Below are 9,014 nucleotides of genomic sequence, written 5' to 3' on the forward strand. Positions count from 1 at the left end.
ACATTGCTGGTTATAATTTATATTGTACTTAGCTATTTCCTGGGAAAGTATCAGCCACAGAATTACTGTTACAGTTGTGTCTCTCTGACTTATGAAGTGCTGAACAACAAATCATGGACCTTATTCTGGTTCACTCGCAGAGGCAATATCCTTCTCAAATGGACAAAACCATGTGCACTGCAGGTGGGGCAAATGTATTTTGTGCGGAGAGAATTAGATTTGGGTGGGGTTTTACGGAAAATTGAGATCTATATTGCAGTGCAAAAATAAAGCAGTCAGTATTTACCCTGCACAGAAACAAAATAAGTCACCTAAATTTAATTCTCTCTGCGCATGTTACATCTGCTCCACCTGCACTGCACATGGTTTTGTCCATTTGAGAAGGAATTTGCCTCTGCGAGTGAACCCACGCTCATGCCTTTTGGGTTAACAAAGTGGTGTTGTTATTATGAATGCTGTCTCTCATCACTGAGGTTGGGAATTTGATCTGCACTTAACTGGCTTATAATTCCATACACTTTGTTTGCTATTCATTTAAAAGCAGAACTCTAATTTTAGTTGTCCGTTTTTACAAATATCTTATATTTACAGTGCAAAACGTTTATTGCACCATACTCCCATGCTGTAAATACTTCTTTACAGCTGATGAGTCTTAAGAAGGCTTAGTGATGTGCACCGGCTACCTTTTGTACTTTGGGTTTTGGGTTGTAATGGGTTTTGCCAAAACAACGTTTTAGGTTTTGGGTTCGGATTTAAAAAAATTAAATAAAAGCGTAAAAACTGCTAAAATCACATAATTTTTGTTTTATTTTGCTCCTGCACTATTATTAACCTCAATAACATTAATTTCCACTCATTTCGAGTCTATCCTGAACACCTCACACCTCACAATATTGTTTTTAGGGCAAAAGGTTGCACCGAGGTAGCTGGATAACTATGCTAAGCCGAACAAGTTTCCGGCTCATCTAGGAGTGGCATTGCATCGGCAGACAGGATGGCCATTTGAAAAACTAGGCCCCAAAAAGACGCCTATCTGGCTTGATTGTGTTTACCACCAGCCGAGGAGCGATTGGCGATTTGTGTAGCAATCAATGACTCTCTGCAGTGGGATTGGTCAGCTCTGTGATTATTACCACTTGAGCGCAAATAGTCATATGCATTTAAAGACGAGTTCACTTATCCCACATATGAATGACTCTCAGCAGTGGGATTAATGAATGGTGATTGTTTGATCGTGTTTACCACCAGCCGAGGAGCAGTGGGTGATTTGTGCAGCAATGCAATAGCTGCAAAGGAGTGGAACCTTTTGACCAGATGTAACCAGGCGACAACCAGCCGAAGAGCAGTGGGTGATTTGTGCAGCAATGCAATAGCTGCAAAGGAGTGGAACCTTCTGACCACAGGTGACAACCAGCTGAGGGGGTGCTGGACGGGATCCTGACAGTCATTTATCCGATGTCGGGATCCCGGGTGTTAAAATACCAACAGACGGGTGCCCGATGGCCACCGGCTATTCTCCCTCATGGAGGTCCATGACCCCCATAGAGGGAGAATAGAATAGGTGGCAAGCGTAGCGAGCCACTGGCTTTGTTGCGCTCACCATGCTGTCTGAGTCCGGCCAGTCGGGATCCCGACGTCGGGCTTATGACTGTCGGGATCCTGACTTGTCAGAACACTATACCACACTTCAGCCGAGGAGCAGTGGGCGATTGGTGCAGCACTGATTTGTTCTGCGAATGTGTATCTGTTTTTGTCAGTTTAATACCCATAAGACCACTATCTGGCTTGATAGTGTTTACCACTAGCCGAGGAGCAGGGGGCGATTCGTGCAGCAATGCAATAGCTGCAAAGGAGTGGAACCTTCTGACCACAGGCAATGACCAGCCGAGGCGCAGTGGGCGATTGGTGCAGAACTGACTTGTTCTGCAAGTGTGTATCTGTTTTTGTCAGTTTAATATCCAATAAGTCCACTATCTGGCTTGATCGTGTTTACCACCAGCCGAGAAGCAGTGGGCAATTCGGCAGCCTTCGGCAGGCAGTGGCAGAATGGCACACAGTCTAGTATGTGTTATCTGTGCTTAAGGTACAGTGCCTCCATTAACAACACTGCAGAATGGCTTCCCGGAATCACCTGTAACACCCTATCATAGGATGTAGATGCACCAGTAGACTGGTATTATTTATACGGTAATAGAGTAGATGCACCAGCAGAGAGGTATTATATGTACGGCAGTATAATTATGCACCAGCAGAGAGATATTATTTTTAAACAGCAGTATAATTATGCACCAACAGAGAGATATTCTATATACGGCAGTATATGCACAAGCAGAGAGATATTCTTTTTGTACGGCAGTATAATAATTATGCACCAGCAGAGAGATATAGATATATATACGGCAGTATAATTATGCATCAGCAGAGAGATATTATATATATACGGCAATATAATTATGCCCCAGAGACATATATTATTTTTATACGGCAGTCTAATTATGCACCAGCAGAGAGATATTATTTATACGGCAGTCAATGCACCAGTACACTTATTAATATTTATATGTACAGTAGATGCACCAGCAGAGAATATGTTTATTAGTTATATAAGGCTGTAAATACACCAGCAGGGAGGTATTATACAGCAGATGCACAAATACAGATTGGTATACAAGTGGTTAATCATTTTAACAACAGTGCACACTGCACAGTCATATACACATGTCTATTACTGATTGAAATGGCCAGGTACTGGCTGGGCTGGCAGCCACTGGCAGTGTAGAACAAACACCGCCAGAGAGCAAAGCAGACAGGGGCACTAGTAGGCACTGGCAGTCACCACAGCAGCAAAAAAAAAAACACAGCTCCCTAACCTACCTAACCTAACAAAGCTCTGTACACAGACTATCCCTTCTCTCTCTAACAAGCTCAAATCATGAGTGACAAATGGTGCTGGATGCTATATTTATATAGCGGTCTGGATCTCGTGAGAATCCAGTGCCGGGCAATGATGTTTTGCCCGCATGCCCGGATCCAAATCAGGCGGGAAGCTCCGAGCACCGCTTGGATCCGGGCTCGGGTTGATGACGTTTGTGCGGGGCTCGGATCTGGGAAATTTATGATTACTTTTCACCATTATTTTTTGTTTAGTTAATATACAGATGAAGCCGCTGCTGTTGTTGCAGAGGCTGGCGATTCTATTCGTAGCAACGGAGCCTGCCGGGGGTCCCCGCCCCCCCTCCGTCACCGCCGGTCCCCTTCGCCGCCCGGACCCCCCGGAACTGGGCAGCGTCTCCCTGAAGCTGGCCAGCCGCCGTAAAACTGGGACGCGCGTGCACGCCAGACGCACCCGCGTCCCAGTGCCTGTCTCTGGCGAGCGCCGAGCAAAGTTAAAGCCGGCTCCATCTGTAAATGGGTTCTCAAAAATGGAATAGAGTTAACTAACATAAATTAAATTGTGATAAATTGCATGTGATTTATCAGGTGAAAAATGGCACATCAAGTGCCTAACTGGATGTGAGGACTCTCAGTGAGCTGACAGAAAAGTTCAAGGGAAATTGGATCTTACAGTACGTGTGGCTCAGACAAGTTAAACAAGTGTATCGGGGGCTTTAAGACTCTAGTCCCTGATTAGCAAAAGACATCAGTGGTCACAAGATTGCAAGTACCAAGTCCCATAAAAGCAATGGTATTGCCACCTATAGGAGGAATCTGGGATACCGGAAAAGTAAAACAGACAAAACAAGAGACAGCAGGGAGCCCGCAGCCCTGTAAAGCAGCAGTATTTGGCCCAGTAAGGACTACCCAGATTCTAACACTGTCTGATTATAAGTGGTAGTTATTAGACTATTAAAGTGGTGGATCCAGGGAATTTCACTAGCATTTATGGAGGTTATATAAAGATTTTGTTTTGTTAAACATTTGATCCACTCAATAAACCTAGAATTTTCTGTATAAAAGTTTGATCTGGATGGTTTGTGTTTTTTTTTACATTGATAACTATATCACTATGTAACTGAGAAGGTTAATGTATTTAAATTGGGATTTAAAAAAGGGTATCGCTGGAGGAAACAAAATATTACTTGGTCTAAACAGAAAACAAAAATACATTAGTTGGTTTGTTGGATTTTTTTATCTTTTTAAAGTTAATTTTCAGATATTATTTTCTTTAAATCAAGTTAATCACCATTTGAAGGAAGATTATAGTCTGCACGTAAAAGATGAATGATAATGCACATAACTTCTGAAACAGAATGTTTAATATGCTAATTAGCCTCTTCTGAGTATAAGTGCCACATATCTAATAACCTGTAGGTTTCTTTTTCCTTGTTTCAGTTTTCAGTGTCAGAAAATGAACTCTCATATCAAAAGTGTTATTGTGTTTATATATATATATATATATATATATATATATATATATATATATATAAAATTTAATCAAGTAATGCATGTTTGAATAATGCTAAGCTATTGCCTTGAAATATTCTTTCTGATATTAAAGGAGGAATCCTAAGAAATAAGATTAGAGGACTCTGGAGGCCCATGTTTAAAATGATTGCAAAGTTTGAAACCAAGAAAATCATAATGGATAGGGAAATAAATCCTCATTTAAAGAACATACTTTATACTGAAATTAAAAATATGATTTTGTTGATAATGTCATGACCATTCAATCATAAAATTACCATTTTGCTTGCATTCAACATTTTGCTTGGAGATATGATCAGAGGAAGATTCTGTACCTTATAGAGCCTCCTCCAACATCTGTAGTATACCTAAATAGTACAAAATCTTCCCAATATATTCAAATTAGCAGAGATATACAAGTTAAAAGTCTTAATCAAACAGGCCCAATTAAAACAATATTTGTAAATATATGCTTTACTGGAGGAAAATATATATCAGATTAAATAATTCCTCAAGATTCCATTCAGCTATTAATGTCTGACATATTTCAAGCTCACAGACTAAGAGCCAATGTTAGAGGGGTACAACAAATTCTTGATTGTTATTTACTGTATATGTAGTGTACTTAATACAGCACACTACATGCATAGAACCATCAATAATAGGCTACTCTTTTTTATCACCAGACATTTAAAAATCATACTAATAATGATAAATATCAAAAGGATGAGAAACTAAAACAAAAATTCCAACAAGTTTCCACAAAAAGAATGTTGTAAATACAAGTGGTACTAGAAACTACCATTCATTACAAATATTTTATTAGATGGAACTTATTGTAAAAAAAAGTTAACATTTTGCTTACATAATATTATCTTTTATATCTTGTACAGATATAGCTGCGCTCATCGTTGCTGTGCTCTGGCCCTCGAGCCTGCTTGCCAATGTTGCACCAGCGGTGTGAAAATGCTACGCCACCTTAGGGCCACTTAATGCGCTTCTATGTGCTGTGAGAGTGAATTAGAAACATGTGCATGGCGATGGGATTGTGCCAATCACAAAGTATTGCACATTTAGCATTTGGAGCAGCTCTGATGAATGTGGATACATCTATATATCTATCATAGGTCTGGTTGCTTCCCAGGAGAAGACCACTTGGTGGCTGAAATAGTTACAGGAGACAGATCTCTTCCAACCAAATTTCTTTAGCATTATTTCTCAAGACCAGACCTTCAGGTTTAAGTTGATTGGTTTGATAAGGGAGAATAGTGATACACAAATCTGAAGCTTGTTGGTTGGAGATGTGAAATTTAAGTCTATAAACAGGCACATAAAACAAGACTAATGAATCAGCAAAGAAATGCACATTAAAGCTTTGATCATTACAAAGCTTAGTCAGGTGTCAGATGAAAATGGTACTGAAGATATTTAGAAAAAAAAATCAGTTTTGTGGACATAACCCTGCAATGAGAAGATGATTCAAATGTATTATATCATTACCCACCAATGTGGTGGATTTCACACTTATATCTTAACAGGCATTGGATCCAACTGATAGGAAACATGTTTTATTTTTTGTCAACTTTAAAGCTGATACAGTATGTCTAGTTTTACTGTACTGTATCTTTTCACCCATCCTTATACCAGTCTAACATCTGTTGTTAATGTGGATGCCTTAGAGGAGTTGGTAGGAGCAATGTGTTTTACCAAGTTTTACCAAAACTATTATTTGAGTAAGTAAAGACATCAGGGCCGGTGCAAGGCACCGGAGCGCCCCAGGCGAGTCGGGGTGGGGGCGCCCCGGTGCCGGGGGGGGGGGTACTTGTCCTGCGGCGCTGTGTATTTAAATCCGGCGGCGGAGGCAGCGGGGGTCCCTGCAGTCCATTAGAAATAACGAGCGCTATCCGCCGGGCTATGCGGAAGCGCTTCTAGTGTGAAAACACTGGCAGCACGCTGATTGGCTGAGATCAGCCTGCGCCGTGCTGCCAGAGTTTTCACACTAGAAGCGCTTCCGCATAGCCCGGCGGATAGCGCTCATGATTTCTAATGGACTGCAGGGACCCCCGCTGCCTCCGCCACCAGATTTAAATACACAGCGCCGTAGGACAGATAACCGGGCGGCACAAAATGCCCTCCGCCTAGATTTGCCTAGTGGTGGCGCCGGCCCTGAAAGACATAAAAAAAGTCAAAATATATTTTTCAAAGTTTCAGCTGAAATGTTCACACAAGAAAATAATAGAAAGATATCAATATACTTTATTATAATACAGTATAATAGTCTTGGTTAAAGAAAGGTGGGCAAGTTGGGTTATTAATTCAGTGTAAAATTGCCAATTGAGTCATTGTAATGTATTCCAACTTAGTAAGAAAGGTAATCGCATGCATAAATCACATGTTTCCAACTGTATTTTCTTTTATCTGTTTCAGAATTATTTTAATGTAGCAAAATACAGTATGGTACAGTATATGCTAGTGTATAATATATGTACAAATACTTACATAGAACTCTTATTAACCAAAACAATATTTTTAGGGAAGTACAAACACATACTGTATTAACAGAGTCGAGAGGCCCATCTTTTCATTATAAAGAGACCAACTAAGCCATTTCATAACTATTGAGTTTGGGGAAGAAGAATACTTGGTGTCGGCAGTCTCATAGACAAAATGGATGTGTACCTTATTTCGGATAGTCTCTATGGACGGTAGTATATCACATTTTCACAATTTAGCCACAGAACTGTATTTAAAAACTGCCCGAGTAGTGGCTCAACTCCCATTTTGCAGAAAGCTCTGCACCAAAGTTCAACAACTACTCGGGCAGTTTTTAAATACATAAATTAAGAAGTCCTGTAACAGAGGATTGGATCCCTCCTGGAGAGGATCATGTTGGGATGAATGCTGTGACATTTATTTTTTATTATGTATACATATTTACTACAGATGGAGCCACTCTCATTAGAGCGACTATTGGTGATTCTATCACCATTTGCTGTCCCCCACCAGCCGCCAGAGTCCGACAGAATGGGGCTTGTGTGCCCCATTTTCCCAGAAGCCCTGCAGCCCTCTGCCCCTCTCCCTACCTGATCTGCTTCGATTGCCCCTGCTTCCTGCCCATCTCCCTGAAGTGGAGACGGCAGGGAAGCCCTCTGTCCCCACTTCCCACCACCTTGCTAACAATGCGCGAGCAAGCAAACCAGCCACCTGCTGTAAATAGGACAGTTTACAAGGGCAGAATCTGCATGTCCTAGCCATTTACACTATATTATATGGAAGATGGTACAGGCATATCTCTCAACATGATCCTCTCCAGGTTGGATACAATGCTCTGTTCCTGGATTTTTCTCTTAATTTATGATTGCCAACACCTGTGTCAAAACACAATGAACCTGTTCAACCCAAGTGATGGTAATCATAAATTAAGAGGGCATCCCAGAAACAGAGCATTGTGTCCCTTCTGGAGAGTGCCATGTTGGAAGGTATGAATTATCTAAAATACTATAGGCTGGTAAAATGATTGATATTTTTTGCATCATGCTTTACTTATGGCGTTATTTTGTTTGAGGAGATGTATAAGGGATAGTGCTTTTTAAAGATAAATGTATACTGTAATTCTTAAATATGTTTTTTTTTTTCTCAAAACAATTTCCATGGTGTGAAAAATGTAATCAGTCTAAATACTTTTTAAAAACTGTGTATGTAATATTTATAATATTATTGAATATTTCTAAAATGCATTATTTCGTCTCCCATATTGTTAAATGTTAACTTTGCAATTCACTTTCTACAGGTCTTTATTCAGTTTGCTGCACAGCAAGAGGATCATATCAATCAGACGATGAAATCTTCAATGGACAATCTTAGACAGCAGCTACCAGCATAAGCAAAGAAGTATTTTAATTGCCTTCAAATAAAATTGAAGAAGTAGTTCAGCTTTTGATCCACACACAGCCAAGAGCAGGAAGCACAGTGTCTTTGTTCTCTCCATTCCCTTTAGGCTACAGTATACTACAAATTGCAAACAAAGGTCTGGTAGGATGATACTATGACAAAAATTTACTTTGCTTACAGCTTTGTGTACTGCTGAATTAATGTGACTTGATCTTCTCAGTTAATGTAGGTCATATTTATAGTAGATAAACACTATCAAATAACATTTGAAACAAATGATATAAAATAAATTATGTAATAATATTGCAATTTGCCAAATGTAATTATCTACAGTATCTATCTATCTAACTTTGTTATAGAGGGGAGCCGGATGACGCTCCAACAGTGGGGATCCCAACAGTCAGTATCCCGACGTTGGGATCCTGACTGCCGGTGCTCCGACAGGGGGGATCCTGACTCACAGGGGCTTTTCTCCCTTGTAAAGGTCCACGACCCTCATAGAGGGAGAATAGAACCTGGGGCGAGAGTAGCGAGCCACCAGGCCCGCAAGGGTCTTCTTTGTGCTCACCCCCCTGTCAGAGCACCAGCAGTCGGGATCCCGACATTGGGATACTGATTGTTGGGATCCGCACTGTCAGAGGCATATACCACACCCGTTGTAGAGTACAGCAATCAGTAGTATACATTTTTTTAGGAATGTATATTCTTTGCTGGGAAAA

General features: G+C 40.6%; 1 long non-coding RNA gene across 1 annotated transcript in view; it reads left to right on the top strand.

Annotated features, from left to right (window-relative positions):
* LOC146079584 (uncharacterized) overlaps window positions 1–8,359 on the top strand; it is a 44,460-nt gene extending 36,101 nt beyond the window's left edge. The window contains exon 4 of the long non-coding RNA XR_014474624.1: window positions 8,195–8,359. This is a non-coding gene — a long non-coding RNA (uncharacterized LOC146079584). The remainder of the gene's footprint in view (window positions 1–8,194) is intronic.
* The last annotated feature ends 655 nt before the right edge of the window (window positions 8,360–9,014 follow it).

Source organism: Crinia signifera, chromosome 5, assembly GCF_055691185.1.
Source record: "Crinia signifera chromosome 5, ASM5569118v1, whole genome shotgun sequence".
Classification (NCBI taxonomy): domain Eukaryota; kingdom Metazoa; phylum Chordata; class Amphibia; order Anura; family Myobatrachidae; genus Crinia; species Crinia signifera.